This window comes from Desmodus rotundus, chromosome 7 (genome assembly GCF_022682495.2).
Source record: "Desmodus rotundus isolate HL8 chromosome 7, HLdesRot8A.1, whole genome shotgun sequence".
Classification (NCBI taxonomy): domain Eukaryota; kingdom Metazoa; phylum Chordata; class Mammalia; order Chiroptera; family Phyllostomidae; genus Desmodus; species Desmodus rotundus.
The window spans coordinates 70,304,742-70,321,726 of NC_071393.1; positions in this window are offsets into that span (position 1 = coordinate 70,304,742).

The window sequence follows — 16,985 nt, forward strand, 5'->3', positions numbered from 1 at the left end:
TAGAAGCCAAAGAACTTATAAGTATGACCCATGGACATGAACTATAGGGGGGGAATGTGGGACAGAGGGGGTGGGAAGGATGGAGTTGAGTGAAGGGGTGGAAATGGGACAACTGTAATAGCATAATCAATAAATATATCAAAAAAAAGAAATAAAGAATAATAAATAAATAAACCAAAAAAGAAAAAAAAAGAAAATAGATGCTCCTTTTCTGGTCACTCTTAGAGTCAGGTTCTAATCTACCTCTGCCCTTATTTATTTGTTTGTTTGTTTATTCTTGAGTTACACTCTTGACCTCATTGAATAGCATTGGGTCTCTCCGGTGCCCTCTGCACTAACTTACCAGCCACCTGCTGTAGTACATCAGCATTATGTTCTTAACTCTGTCGTGCAAATGTGCAGCTTGTCTCCTGTCACAGTCTGTTTCTCTTTACAACTGAACAACTCATAGATTATCAAACTTACTTTTAAGAAGAATTCATTTCTAGAGATCCCATTTGGAAGAAAAGGCCATCCCAAAGAACAAACTTCCCTTCTTTTATGGTGTTTACCCATTTTCCACTTAACACCAAATGTATAAGCCCATGAGTGACTGTGTAACACACTGAACTTATTGTGAAGAACTCAGGTGCTGCAGTCAGATGGAATAAGATCCAAGTATTGACCCTGCCACACTCCAGCTGCATAAACTTGGACATGTTACATAACTTCTCAGAGCTTTGCAAGTGGGGCTAAAAGTCCCTGACATAAAGTATGTAAAACACTTAGCCCTGTACCTGGCATGGAGTAGGTTTTCAACAAACAATAATTATTGTGATAAGTGTAAAGTGGGGTTTGCAGCAAGGAGGAAAGGATGCTCCAGATTAAGAACTATAAAGTAAAGATTTAAATGATCATAATGTGAACAAGAATTGGGAGAGTCTAATCTGACCTGAAAAAAAAAAAAAAAAAAAGCAAAACAAAGCCCAGCTACCAGTAAAGATGGCTGGTACATAAATGTGGTATTTGCATCCTCCCACAACCATGTCAAAATTACAACTAACTACAGAACAACCATCATTCAGAACTGCCTAAAATCTAGCTGAAGAGTGGTCCTACAGCTAGGGATATAAAGAAGAAGCCACATAGAGACTGTAGCAGGGGCAGAGACACAGAACAAGCTGGTCCCACATGGCAGAAAAAAATGGGGAGGGATATCTCAACTGTGGAGGTACCCCTGAGGAGGGAGGGGTCCAGGCCCCACACCAGTCCCCCTAACCCAGGGTTCCAATGCCAGAAAGAGAAGTCCCCATAACTTTCTAGTGGTAAAAACCAGCAGAGATTGAGGCTGAGGGAAATGAAGGGCTTCTGGAGTCCCAGGCAGTTCCTCTTAAAGGGCCCACACATACACTTACTCAGACTCACTCCCTCTGAGTTCCAGTGCTGGATAGCAGCTTGAAAGGCAAACGGGACATATGGGGAAGAACTGATGTATCCAGCATCATGACAAGAGCTAGGGCGCAGCCCTCTCTCAGCCAGAAATACTGGAAGAGGGCATTGTTCCTTTTTGAGCCCTCCTGACACAAAGCCAGCAGCAGGTGCTATATCTAAGTCTCCATCAATCTGGCTCACATGTTTGCCCTGCCCTGGTGATTCCCCAGGACCCTGCCCCACCAACTTGTAGGCCTACCCAAGTTGTTTCAAGTGGCTTTTCCATATGAATGGCCTGTCTTAGCTCATGTTCAGACTTTCCTAAAATCTCTCAAAAAAGTAGCATCTGGCTTCAGCATGCCCTGTAACTCTTGCTAAGTGGCTCCAGGCCTGGCACTAGCAGTAGCAAGCCTTGGTTCCCAGCTCGGCCTCACATGGCACCTCCAAGCCTAGCACAAGTAGCAGGTAGCTGCATATCACTTTGTAACCCATGCCAGCTGGCCCCTGAAGAACACCGGCAGTGTCTGACCTTGATTTGTACCTTCTGGGAAACCCCAGAGCCAGCACACCTGGTGGACAGTTTCAAACTGCATCAGAGCACCACCCAACCACCTACGCAAACAACACACTGAAGGGGCAAACTCAGTAGGCATTAGATCTCACTGAAGTAATTCCTGGTCTGTGGGATAGGCCTTTGCACTGCTGATCCTCCATAGTGTTTCAGCCAATCCTTGTAGCCAATGGGTTCTGAGGTAAATACCTCCTATTGAGTTGCCAATAGCAATCAAGTCTCAACTATAGCAGGAGGGTGTACACAGCTCACACAATATTGGGGAGCACCTGGAATGCCCAGCTCGGATGAATGAGGAGGCTGTGCTATTGGACCCTACAGGATGCCTACCATGTTAGGCTACTCTACCAAGCCCAGGAGACATAACATCTCTACCTAATATAGAGAAACAAATAAATGGAAGCTGCCAAAATTAGGACACAAAGAAAAATGGCCCAAATGAAAGAACAGAATAAAACTCCAGAAAAAGAATTAAACAAAATGGAGACAAGCAATCTACTAGATGTAGAATTCAAAACACTGGTTATAAGGATGCTCAATGAACTTAGGGAAAGAGTAGATGAACTTAGAGAGACCTTCAACTTTATAAAAAAGAACATGGAAACTATAAAAAAGAACCAGTCAGAAATGAAGGATACACTAACTGAAATGAAGAATAATTGAAAGGGAATCAAAGCAGAGTAGATGAAACAAAGAATCAAAACCACAATTTAGAATATAAGGAAGCAAAACACACCTAATCAGAACAGCAAAGAGGAAAAATAATCCCCCCCCCAAAATGAGGATATTGTAAGGAGCCTCTGGGACAACTTCAAGCATACCAATGTTCACATCATAGGGGTGCCAGAAGGAGAAGAAAAAGAGCAAGAAATTGAAAACCTATTTTAAAAAAATAATGATAGAATACTTCCCTAACTTGGTGAAGAAAAAAGACATACAAGTCCAAGATCTGCAGGGAGTCCCAAACAAGTTGAATACAAAGAGGCCCACACCAAGACACATCATAATTAAAATGCAAAAGGTTAAAGACAAAGAATCTTAAAAGCAGCAAGAAAAAAGCAGTTAATTACCTAAAAGGGAGCTCCCATAAGACTGTCATCTGATTTCTCAAAAGAAACTTTTCAGGCCAGAAGGCGTTAGCATGAAATATTTAAAGTGATGAAAAGCAAAGACCTACAATCAAGATTACTCTACACAGCAAAGCTACCATTTAGAATCAAAGGACATATAAAGAGCTTCCCAGACAATAAAAAGCTAAAGGAGTTCATCACCACCAAATCAGAATTATATGAAATATTAAAAGGTCTTCCATAAGAAGAAAAAGAAAAACAATAAAAGATGAAAAGTATAAATAATCAAATGGCAATACATACATATCTATTAAAAGTTGAATCTAAAAACAAAATAAATGAGCAATCAGAACAGAAACAAACCCATAGATACAGAGAATATTTTGATGGTTGCCAGTTGGGTGGGAGTTTGTGGATTGAGTGAAAGAAGAGAAGGGATTAAAAAGTACAAATTGGTAGTAACAGAATAATCATGGGGATTTAAGGTATAGGAAATATAGTCAATAATAGTCTGACAACTATGTATGGTGTCAGAAGGGTGTGAGATTTATTGGGATGATCATTTAGTAGGTTATATAACATCCAAATACTGAGGTGTGCACCTGAAACTAATATAATATTGTATGTCAACTGTAATTGAAAAATAAAAAATGATTTAAGAACATGTTGTGATGGAAAAATTAAGTAAACAGAGGGACAACACAGACTATCATGCTAGAAAAATTTTTGTGTTTCAATAAGAGGGGCTTGATATAGGTTCCTGAAGATTCAGGGTGGCACAAAGTATGAAACGTCATGTGTTAGAAGCAAGAGTCTGAGAGCAGCATGCAAGATAATCTAATCTAAGGTAGAGAGAGACTGAGGATAGGAGCTCTCAGAAATGTAGCAAAACTTCAGCCAGATAACCACTAGAATGTTAGTGTTGGGAACAGAAAGGTAGAGAGGTTGTTTTCAATTGAAGTGGCACTAACAAGGAAGAACCAGTAAGACTTGACAGATTGTGGGATATGGGAAGGATGTGGACAGGTCAGATAATATATTTAGAGACTCGTGGCTCCATAAATGGAAGTTGGCAAATTGGGTAGCAGAATTATTTTTGCAATGGGATATGATTTAGTTCATGTAGGCTACTGTAACAGTACACGTTGGACTAAGTGGCTTATAAACAACAGAGATTTATTTCTCATAATTCTGGAGACAGCGAAGTCAAAGATCAAGGCGCTGGCAGATTTGGTGTCTGGTGAAAGCCCACATGCTGGCTTGCAGATGACTATCTTCTCTCTATGTCCTATGAACCTGGGGGAAAGTAGATAGTGAGATACAGTAAGCTCAGTTTAGGTAATATCAGTTTGCGTGGCAATGAGACGATGGATAGCGAATATTGCTTAGGTCTGAAATGGAGAGATTGCCAGGCAGTACCAGGTTTTCGCTCACTCCAAAAGAAAAGGCCATTGTGGAATGAGTGCCAGCAACCAGTTTTGCTTACCCCATGATTGTGATTCGTATCTGCTTTAGCTTTTGAACCTTCTTAAACCACAATACAGAAATAAGGTTTGCTAAAACTCTTCTCTTAAAAGTGCTCATCACCACTTTTACTAATTTATTAACATTCACAGCACCATAGCATAGGAATGAGGAACAAAAGCAACACTTCCTATATTCCCAGGACCATAAAATGGCTTTCCTGCAGAGTAAATTTGTACTCATATCCAAACACACTGTGGAACCTTGCTATAATCAATATTCAAAATGGAGCTGAAGTCCATAGATGATAGGTCCAATTAGAGGAGTGTTTCTTGATTGGGGGTAATTTGGCCCCAACTAGACTACTGGCAATGTCTGGAGACATGCTTTAGTTGTCACAACTTGGAGAGGAGTGCTACTGGCCTCTTTTGGGTAGAGGCCAGGGAATCAGCTAGACAATCTACAATGCACAGGATGGAGTTATTTGGCACAAAATGTCAATAGTTCCAATACTGAGTAAGCCTAAACTAGAGTGACTTTCAAGAAATGTGCTTTGATAGGTTATGTCTTAGACTTCTCTGTGTACCCAAAGTATTTTGTAAAGTAAATATTTGTCCATTGTTAATGTGTTGATTGAGACACCAAAATAAGATCATCATAAGGTGTATTTTCTTTCAAAGTTTTCCCATGGCGTGATGCTAAGGCGGCATGTACCCTGACTGGGTTCTGGAAATTGGCAATATTGAATTAAAGGCCAAGACTCTCTTTTTGCCCTTAAGTGCAAAATCAATATTCTTGCTCCTAGTTTCTTTATTAAAGAGGTTTACACTTTCTTAAAAAATGAAAGTCTAAATAATTTTAAGGATCTTACAAAGAATTCTGTGTGCTGAACTCCATTGATGAAAAGGGAGAAAAAAAGAAATAGATCAAAATGTCAGTTTGCCCTTAAGTGATGTATTAGCTACAAGAAATCTCATTACGATTTGATGTCTGAATCCCTTGAAGGAAAGATCTTATATTGTGAAGGTAGCATATGTGTCATGTGATGTAAGTACTTACTTTTATTGAATAGGTAAGTATATAATAGCTAAAAGCCCCATAAATCAGCTAAATGTTCTCTCAATTTATAGAGAATATTTGATCTGAGAACATTACTGTCTGGTGAACGACGGGGAGGAAAAGGAGACACGAAATGCAATAAAGATGGATATGGTGGGTAATTCCTTTGGATTCAGAGTATCCGATATCAACTCACACAGTGACAACCTGCACTGTTTCTGTACTGTCCATAGACTGCCCAGGCAATTTTAAAAATTTAAGACTTGCATATTAGACTTGGTGAATGGGGAGTTACATGCATATAACCAAATCACTCCAGAGGGATATCCAAAAATAACGGGAGTGGATAGATGCAGCATAGATAAATTCAAGGAAGTCATTTTTCATTGGACTTTTTATTTAAGCAAATTGAATGGTGATGAAAGAAAAAAGCAACTATATTTGGTCAATATCTGTCAGAGAGCCTAGTTCATCAGCAGAGCAAGAGACTTCTCTGTCTGGCAGCTAGGAATGAAGAACAGATATAAATAGCCCAGAGGGTGACCTCGAGTTTGCCTAGAGGTTAGAGGAATGAACTAAACTGTTTTTTCTCCTTTCCCATAGAAGGAGGTGGGGAGTGTTTTACCACCCATGGAAATTCTCCAACCCCTTTCTCTGTAACTTTTTATTTTCTAACATGTACAGGTTCTCATACATTAAAAACCTCATTCTTTAACTGTTTATAATTATCATCTTGATCCCCTTTTCTTTCCTGCTGCCAAATACTTCATTAAGAGATCTCAAACTACTTTCATTTCCTCATCAGCCTCCTAAACCTTCATGGGTCTGACTTCTAGCCCCATGGCTAACACAGTTTTCTAGGCACTAGTGGTCTCTCTGAAGATCGTAGAAGTATTGCACATCATGGCTAAGAGCCTTGGTCCCCAGCTAACTCTGTGAAAACACAATTGTCTTTTTTTATTTGTTTGTCATCTTCATGGACCACTCTGATGAACTCAATAGTATTGAAAATTCTCCTAGTTCTCCAGATGCTCTGACCACCCCTTCTTCCTACTCTAGTTTCTTTTGGACTTCTGACCCAAAGTGTTTTGTAGACCTTAGTGCCTTACCATTTCCTAACCCAGTAAACCCGTACTGGCTCTGAGTTCATTTACAAATGACAACATGCTTACCCTCACACAATTTATGATCTCACCAGGGAGATAAGACTACTGTGTGAAGCAAAAACACAAGTCAGCATATAAACCAATGCGAGATCTATGGGGAACCTCCACGTCCATTCACATAACAGTATCTAAGAAAGGATGGATGGATGGATGGATGAATTGTGAATAGTTGCACAGAAGGAGCCAGATTAGTGCTGGAAAACTTAGGGAACACTGTAGGAAAGTGCATGCAAGAGATTTAAATTGGTCTTGAAGACAAAATAGAATAGAGTAGTAGGCTGAGAAGAAACCTTCCAGGCAAAGGCAACAGAAGAGGCAAAGCTTTGGAGATCAAAATAAGAGTGGAGTATTTCTGGTGCTCTCTCATGTGTAGTTTTCTCCTTTGCACAATGGGGTTTTTCATAAAAATCACTGTAAGACTGTTAAATGACTTAATATTTATAAAATGTTTCTGTAGTGCCAGACACAGAATAAACAGTCAGTAAGCATTCCATTATAATGATTCTACTTGGAGGAAATAGATCTAAAATACCTATTACAATAAAATATACCAAACAACTATCTGTTAATATTAAAGCGTACATAGTTGTATTATTTATTGCACTGAGGAATATTCAAAAAGTGCTAAAGCATTTTAGGAAGCAAGAGGATACTTAAAAAGACCATGTTCTTACCTGTTGATGCTTACCTTCAATAATTTAAAGTATGTATTATTTAAAAATGCTGTTCATGTAGTAACCTTTACTATGATAAATTTCAGTATTAGCTGCTTCTGAACTTTTGAACCTGTTGTGGCATTGAATCCACAACCAATACAGAAATGTTTCTTGTCATTTTATAATTCATGAAGTTAAATAACTCCTGCTTGCCATGGTTATTGAGGGAAAAGGTATTGAACTTGCAGGCCTGAACTCAAAATGGATCTTTCACACACCTAGAAAATGTTGATTGGTGAAAGCTCTGTTGTACATCTTCTTGGGTTTATCACCCAGTAAGATTTATATTGTGGCAAAAGCCATAGTACAGCTCTTGCCTGCCCTCTGATTTGAGGCTTAAGCTATTTGCTGGGGCCTATTTGCTTCCTCTTATGTTTCCCCACCCCTTGCCCCAGATTACCTCTCCTCACAATGAATGTCACACATTCACATCCAAATCACAGAAAATTACATTTTCTCAGTTACAATATGTTTTATTCCAAAAGTTCCTAAAACCTCCCTTAGCATTAATTTATTCATTGGACACACACTCTGTAACAGGTATGGTGCTAGGTGGTAAAAATCTAAACACAACTATAACATGGTTTCTAATTTCCAGGACACACTGTCTTGCGTGGCGGAGGCAGTGGGATAAATTAAATGACACAGTAACTGGTAGAGCGCAGACACTGAAATTCCACTTGGGGAGCCAGGGAAGACTCCAAGGAAGGGCTGGCACTTGAGCAGAGGCTGAAGGATGACAGGTGTACAGGTCACGTGTGTCAGACTGGGAGGGAATGCTGACACCTTCAGTGAGATCTGGAAAAAAAGTGGGAATAAATGAGGTTGTAGAGATGGGTAGGGTTGGGGTTGGGGTAGGCACATTGTAAGGGGCCTTGTGAACCTAGCCAAGAAATTCAAAATTTTACAAGAGATTTATTATATTTTTTTTCTGAACTGCTTCTTTCTATACATGAAACTATATTACTTCCATCACCATATTACCACATTCTTCAGATATTCTACTTCATAAATTATATATAATATGTGTATTTTAAAAATATGTTTATACTTTTTTTTTCTTTTGAGGCATAATCGATATACAACATTATATTAGTTTCAGGTATAGAACATAACAATTCATTTATGCCTTCATTTACTCCATTATCCTTTAGAACAGGGGTCCCCAACCTCAGGGCCTTGGACTGGTACCAGTCAGGGCCTATTAGGAACTGGGCTGCACAGCAGGGAGTAAGCTTGAATGTAATGTGCTTGAATCATCCTGAAACCATCCCCCTGATCCCCCAGGTCCACGGAAAAATTGTCTTCCATGAAACCAGTCCCTGGTGCCAAAAAAGTTGGGGACTGCTGCTTTAAGAGACTCTAATCGGCAAAGTGTGATCAAACTTGAATAACATTCCATTTCCTTCATAAACAATTAGGACAATTCTCTAATCCCCTTGACTTTTACTTGAGCACTAAATGTTATTATAACCAGAAAAATGTGTTTATGACTAAGAACAGAGATTCTATTAACTTATCTGCATGAATGTTCTAATCTTTATCTCCATTTAAACCAAATTTAGCTTTGTGGCTCTTTCTAACCTAGCCAAGTAATACATTTTTTCAATTCTAATGTTTCTTATTATTCCCGTTTCCCAAGTCCTTCGCAGACTTTACTCCACATTCAGCCATTTGAACCATGCCCATCTATTTATTAATATATATTTCACTGAGTCCCCACTCTGTGGTAGGCACAGGTGGGTTCTGAAGTACTACATTCAATAAGGCATAGTCCTGCCTTCAAGGAGCTTATGGTCTAGTGGGGAAACCGACATGAAAGTGACCCTGTAATACAGATGTCTACATCTACACACGGGGAGAAGCCTCTGGGTTACACAGCTGAGTCACGGTAGGAGGAGAATTTTGTGCTGAGTTTTAAAGGATGGATTAATAAATGCAGAGGGTGTAGGTGATGGGGTGTGCACAGTTCAGTGAGAAGTTCTGTGAGAAGGATCAGCCTCCACTCGTTTGGCTATACTCAGGGCAAATGTAATTGGAACAAAGATCATGGTAAACTTCCAAATTAGATAACTTCAAATCATACCTGAATGTTTAAATCTTCCTATCCAAAAACCATCCTTCAAAGAAATAAACAAGAGAAAACAGTAATGTTAATGGCCATGGTGTATTTTCACCTGGTCAATAGTGTGTTGAATGGCTTATCCACCAGGTTCAGATTCAGTGAACAAGGAAGTGGGGAGAGAAGTTAGACTAAAGTGAATAATGCTCCCTAAAGTGTATTGTCCTGTTCTTATCTACTATCTCACTGCTCAGAGATCAGAGGATGTGTCAAGGATATTCAATAGTACAGATTGACATAGAGTCCAAGGGTTCTTAGGGTTTAGCACACTGCCTTCCAGAGTTTCCTCTCCCCAGCACCAGTCCTAAATTTCTGTTAAAGGCGGAAAAATCTAGAGACTGTTTATTCTCCAATATGCCTATTATTTAAAATAATTCAAAGCACACTTGAAATAATATGTTACACAAAACAATAGTGACTGTTTTGTGAGTTGATAGATTTAAAAAACTGAATTATAGTTCTTATATGTTTTATACAGACTAAAAGGAAGAAGAAAGAGGCATTTTATCACATTTAATCAAACAACTATACTGTTTACATGTGCCTAGTGTTCTTCTCCCTCTCTAGTATTTTTTGAATGTTCATTGCAGGCAGGTGCTAGACTAAGTTCTTCATATACACCGTATCATTTAATCTTAACAATAATCCCATGAAATAGATACTAACAGTCTTCCTCATGAGGAAACGGAAGCTCATTTAGGTCAGGAATGTTTACTAAGGGCTTAGGGCCAGTAAGTGACAGAATTGGAATCTCTGCTTGAGAGTAATTTATAAGCACCTTTCTTTGCCAGCTACCTTTCCTGTTTACATATAGCATGTGCTGTATTATCTGTTCTTCATTTTTAAGTTATCATTTTGTCCTTATATCTGCAAATCTTCACTCTCAAAAGAACAGAAACTTATGAAATCCAAACTTGATTATTTGATCTTGAGAAGCTACCTGCTATTCAAGAAGGTATGTTTATTTTAGATTGCTAAGTACATAAAATGGACTAAGTATGTATATTATGCAAACACATAAGAGAAAAATAGTAGGGATTCATTTAATAACAATGAAACAATTTTCAAATTACTTGGAGCCTAAGGAAGGAGAAAGTGATGAAAGATGAGGTCACCGCCTGATTAAGCGCCATGGGGCATTCAGGTAATGAGCCCTGCTTGCTCCTTGGTTGGAAGCCACCACCTTGGCAGGAAACTGAGCTTTGTGACAGAAAATTCTAGAGAACCAGGTTTTGCTGGGAAGTCCATATTTCACATTTCTTAGCATATGCCTTGGCTACCCAGTGCTGAAAATCCACTTGGATCATACTGAGAATGAGTTTTGGGCAATGCTGTGCTTTTATTTCCAGGGCCACACTAAGAGCTATGTGTGAGTAAGAATGTATGTCTTGGAAAGAAAGAGTCTGTTGCAGCAGAACAAGGCAGTGACAGGGATCTAGGATTCAGTGTGTGAGGTTTGTTCAGAAGGTGTCCAGCCATGCAATATGAAAAATAGAGACATTTACTGAAGAAGATCCAAGAAACATTGTACATGGGACAATGATGCCTCAGTCTCCTTCAAAGCAGGCACCTTGGGACCTCACAAAGTTCTCCCAATAGCCACCAGCCTCCTTATCATATTTTCCTGGATCTCACTGATGGTCTAAAATCTCTTCCCTTTCAAAGGTGATTTAGTTTTGGGAAAAGCCAGAAGTTGCAGGGCACCAAATCTGGGCTTTCAGGGGTTGAATCACCTGGGTGATTTGATGTTTTGTCAAAAAACTTTGCATGATATGATCTCAACTTTAAGTGGAACCTAATCATCAAAACAAACAAGCAAGCAAAATATAACCTGAAACATTGAAATTAAGAACAAACTCACAGTAACCAGAGGGAATATGGGAGGGGATAATGGGGGGGAAAGGGTGAAGGGTTCTCAGGAACAACTATGACACATGGACACATGGACAAAACCAAGATGGGGGTGGAATCAGGAGGGAGGTGGAGATGGCTGGGGTTGGGGGGAGAAGTAGCAGAGAAAACAGAAAACTGTACTTGAACAACAACAGAATTTAAAAAATAAAATAAAATAAAACCAAAGGCACATAAGGGAATATTAAAAAAAAAATCTCTGCAAGGGACCTGATGCAAGAGCAGATGAAGATGCCAGTCACCATTTACCCATAAACGTGGCCTTCTGAATCATCCAAATAGTTTCCATGAAGGAATGTTCAAACTTAATGCAAAATTTGATGCAGATTCATTGCTCTACTTGTCAGTCATTTTGAATGTGAGGGCCACACAGTACACATGCTCACTCAATGGCATCTACCACTCCCACTGACTAGTACAGTGAAGTCATCACTGTTCACGCATGTGCATTCCAGTCCACTCTCCTTGACTGCCAGGTTACATAGATGCCATGCAAAACGTTCTCTTTATATTAACAATGGCTGGAATTTTTCTGGACAGAACTCGTATGCTCCTAAGATATAAAATTATGTGTGAATCTAAGAAAACATCATATTTAGAAAAATAAACTTACAGAACACATTCATGAAGAGTGGTCTTTGCATTAGAAAGCAGATCTATAGCTAAAGCTTTTGACATACTCCCCCTCTTTTCAGTTATTCTGCTCTTGTCAGTCCCAACTCTCTCCTGGGATGCTGTGACTGGGGATCTCCAAACTGTATTTCTTATTTGTTAAGCTTTGTTAATAAGGGGTCATTGAGTAGGTTGTAAAAAGAGGTGTATGGGGGCAGGAACTTTAATGTCTCTGTTTTACTTGTTAGAGCTGCCTCAGTCACCTGAGCAAGGGCCCTGTCTCTGGCAGTGTGCTTTAGAACCAGAGGGAGAGCACACCCTCTGGTCTACCAGCTCCATTCATGTGGTAACCCTTCCACTGTGGCTGAGCCCCAGCTCTGTAGGCACCTCCTATATGCTCCAAAGTTGGGTGGCATTTCCTCTTTAGAGCAAAAACTCCAATATATAATGCCCCTTTCTCCACAGTATCTCCTCAAGGTTCAAAAACTCATGTTCCCCGCGAGCCCACCTTCCCCAGCCATAGGGTCTATAGCTGCTTCCTGCAGTCATGATCTCTGGGTTATCTCAGTGATGCCTTCTCCCTTTTGTGGCCTTCCAAAGTCTGTGTAACTGAGTCCCATATGAAACCTGTCTGGTAAAATCTAGTGTGTGGTTTCTATTTTTCTAATTAGATACTGATGATATACATCCTTAGTGATTTTTGAAAAAAAAAATCCCCTGTCCAAATTCAAGGTAACTATTCAAAGAAAACTATTCAGAAATCTCATGAAGATTTGGTCCATTTCAAAAATAACCATACCTTTTGGATAATTGGTATTAACCTACATATTATATAGAAAAGAATATATATATGTATATACATACACACACACACACACATATGTCAACCAAGTAACCTTTACCAAGTAGTGCTTTATGGTTGGTAGATAATGTCCTTTTAATATTTGTTTTTAAAATATGACAGCCAAGCCCTTCCATACTTGGAATCTGCTATGATTATTATTTTATAATGTGGAGTAAAAGTTAAACTTCATAGGAACAAATTAATGTATTTGCAATAAAGGGGGATTTCTTCTATATTTCTGGACATTAACTTTTGTTTATAAAACACCATATGAATGTATTAAGTGTAAACAAACACAAAATGTATTGACTGTGTTTTCTTTAAATTTCCAATAGTTTGGGAAATAAAGGAATAAAAAGTCTCCCTCCCAAAATATATTTTAGATTTATCCAGAATCAAACTGGTTAAAGGAAGTAGGGGTGGTGAGTTAGATTCAGTGAAGTTGTTATGTGAAAACAAATCACAAATGAGCCTATATTTCCTCATGGCTACTTCAGACCTATTCTTGCTATTATCCTTCAAAAGAATAAAATAAATCAGTTTAGATTATCTATCAGATATTGTCTGTTGGCAAGGATTCCATAGCGGTAGTAGAGAACAGAGGCTTACCCCAATCTACCTCACTAGCAGGGCAAGCTTTCTGCAGGCAGGCTTTATGTTGGCTTTGTCCTGGGTGTGTCCACGTATTGTGAAGTTAACATGCCCTAGTACTGTTTGGCAAGGTAGCTGAAGAAAAATACATGTTGCCCCCTCGTCATTCCATGAGAAAAGGTTTTATGTTTTAATTTAATTGTTCAATAAATAAAAAGGTTTTTTTTAGCTATGGCTAAATGTTCCCTAAATTCCTAAGTATAACAATAACAAAAGATTTTTTTATTCCAGTACTACAACTTTAGCAGAAAGTTTTGTTAGTAAGTCTATAGACAGCAATATAAGATTTACATTTTTCAAAAAGAACAATATATTTCTTAAACTTTTTATGTTATTAATCATTTGTTTTTGACATATGTTGTTTTTGCAAATAAAATCATAAAATATTTCCATTAAAATTTCATAGCAGTAATATTAATAAACATCCAGATTAATAAACACTAAGAATTTTTTACTATGGGAATGATCTTGACAATGAGACCAGAAAAATAAACAATACAGAAATGACTATATACCAATATTAATTTACAAGCATGTTAAAGGAAAATGACTAGAAAAAGGAAAAATGATAAATCAGTTAGTATTCCAAATGCAGGTTAACTTTATATGTCATGCTGAATTTTTCTACTTGAGTTTCCTAAAGCAAATTGCAACATTAAATGACCTAACAAGAATTATTGCACATTAGATTGACAAAAGACCCTCTGGACTTTGTATTTTTGTCTGGATCCCCAGTGGTCCTGGCTACCCTATGCCCAACTCTACTGGACCTTTAGTCCTAATAGCAAATCTTTGACTTGTGGGCTTTTGACAGGAGATAATATAAAAGCTGTAAAAAGAAATATTGTCCTAGAAAATGTTTTTCTAGACAAGTGTACTTTCTCAGAGTTAAATATAGTCAAGAAGATGAAGAGTGAAAAAGAGGATGATGAGATTTCCCAAGTCTGTGGTAATAATAAACTATTAATACTTAACTACAATCTTTTATCACTTCACTCCCCAAAGCAATGTGATAGATTGCTTCATATCCCCATCAGTGAAGAGCTAGCAATTAGAAAAAGTGTGGTTCACAGTAATTGGTACCAAATTTTCCTCAACTCTTCTTACAGTTACCCAATGTAATAAAAAACATGCTGGAGTTTAAACAAGGGTAGAAAACAAAAATGAAGAGACTGTATTTATTCACTGAATTCATGTATCCATCTATTTGTTCTGCAAAATGTTGGGGGACATCTTCTATGCAGCATGGATGGCTCTCTTTCTGTAAAAATGGATTGAGCACTTTTTATATGCTAGGCACCTCACTAAAAAATGGCATGCAATGAAAAAGCTACCCTGCCCTTCTTATAAGGTCGCAATCTGATGAATTCTTCCTTCTGTTGGCTCTTACTTTTTGTTCTTTGTCATCCCTCCCTCCAAGAGGCTCCATTACATTAAAAGAAGCCACTCATCCCTTGATTTCATTAGGTGAGATTCTGTCAAGGAAGGCAGTTGAGACTCAACAGCCATGATGGCAATCCCACAACTGGGGAGCACCGACAGCCCAATAGATACTGAATGAATACTTGTAGGTTGTTTAGATTAGAAAAGAATACATATAGAATTACAGGGAAAAATAGTCCTTAGCTCAAGGGAAGTGGCCATAAAGAAAAAAAAGATGAGAGTTAAAGGAAAATGAAAACAGACTTTAAAAGAAAATTTTAAAAAATGAAAAAGTGAAAAAGTATAAGTGGAAGAGTAATACAGATGAATTTTACCTACCTAGACTGGAGTCCCAAGGAAAGAACTGGAAGCCCCTTCTACATTGCACCATCCTATCTCAAGTTCAACTTAAACACAAGCATAAAGGACCAATTCATATTTCATTTCCAACATGAAAAACCTAGGGTAACTGTCACATTATACAATACTCATCTGTCACTGACTTGGCCCTCAAGTAAATAATGATCTCTTGTTCAGTGTGATGCTGCTGCCAGTAATGAGCATATAATAGTGATATATTAGCATGTTAAATAATGACATGCAAAGTTACACTATATGTGTTGATACCATGCCACAGCTAACCTGCTGCTTGCACTGAATTTGTCATTCTCAACCTAATTTGTTGTTCCAGATGGAAAATTTAATTTTATCTTACCTTCTCCACTCACTTCAAGCTCTGGATAATTACAAACCTCTCTGGGTCCTCCCCTTTCTCCCTGCTTTTGCCACCTTCTTTAATTACTGCATTGCTAAGAAAACCAGACATGGAGCTGGCAATGGGCACACAGATGGACAAAGGAAGAGTCTTCTCCTGGAGACCTCACACTTACTTTGAAGTCTGCTCATCTGGGAGGAATCCAGGTCCAGAGCCATATTTATATTTGTTATGCAGGCAAGACAGCAAAGAACTTAAGAATGCAGAGATGGAGAAACATGTGGAAAGGCTGGCTCTTCTGCATCCCTGGTGGCATAGTGAGGCATCTCTGATGGAATGAGCTTTCAAAATCATCAGAATCTACACAATGCACCACTCGACACCATCTGGAAAAAGGCCTTCAAAGTTCAAAAGAAAGCAAAACTACTTAGCATTTAGTCTACATCTAAAGTTTAGATATACATGAAAATTTACGAGCTTAAAATCAATGGCTGTGTGATCAAAACTGCTACATAGAGTCTTCCATTGAAAGAAAGGGCTCTAAGGGCAATAAATCTATGAGTACAACACAAGCTATCTCTAGCAGATAACTTTTGACTCATATTAGTAAATGATATGGTTATTATTCAGGCTATCACTTTATATCTTCTTGCAACATTTATATAAGTCAGGTTGGGACTTTCTTATTTACTTTAATGATAAGAAAGAAGGTGGCAAGTGATGTGTCCAACGTCACACCAATAGAAAGAGGGAGACCCGAGTGTCTTTTTCTTGTCCTAGTTTACTTTTTTTTGCACTACTTGATCTTGCTGCTTTAGAAATTAAGGAAGCATGGACAATTGCAAAGAAAGAAAGAGTGCTTACAAGATGATGTGTAGTAGAAATGACATTTTATGGAAGTCCCCATGCAGTAGACAAGGCCCTTTCCTCAATGATCAAAGCAACCTGTGCTAAACAGTTAATAAAATAAATTACAGCATTTCTCTTTCTTATGATTTCAAGTCACACAGTCACCCTGTTTTAGATAAGGCAGCTGTAATGAATCACCAAAGACAGTTTGTCTGGCTATGTTAGACTAACAGTGAACTATATTGCCAGAATATGTAGGCTAGTGTTTCTCAAGACTTAGGAGATGTATAATTATGGTAAAATAGGTAGTGATGTGATTATTTTATTTATTTTTTAATTTCTTTATATTTATTTATTTATTTATGTTTATCTTCACCCAAGGACATTTCTTCACTGCTTCTAG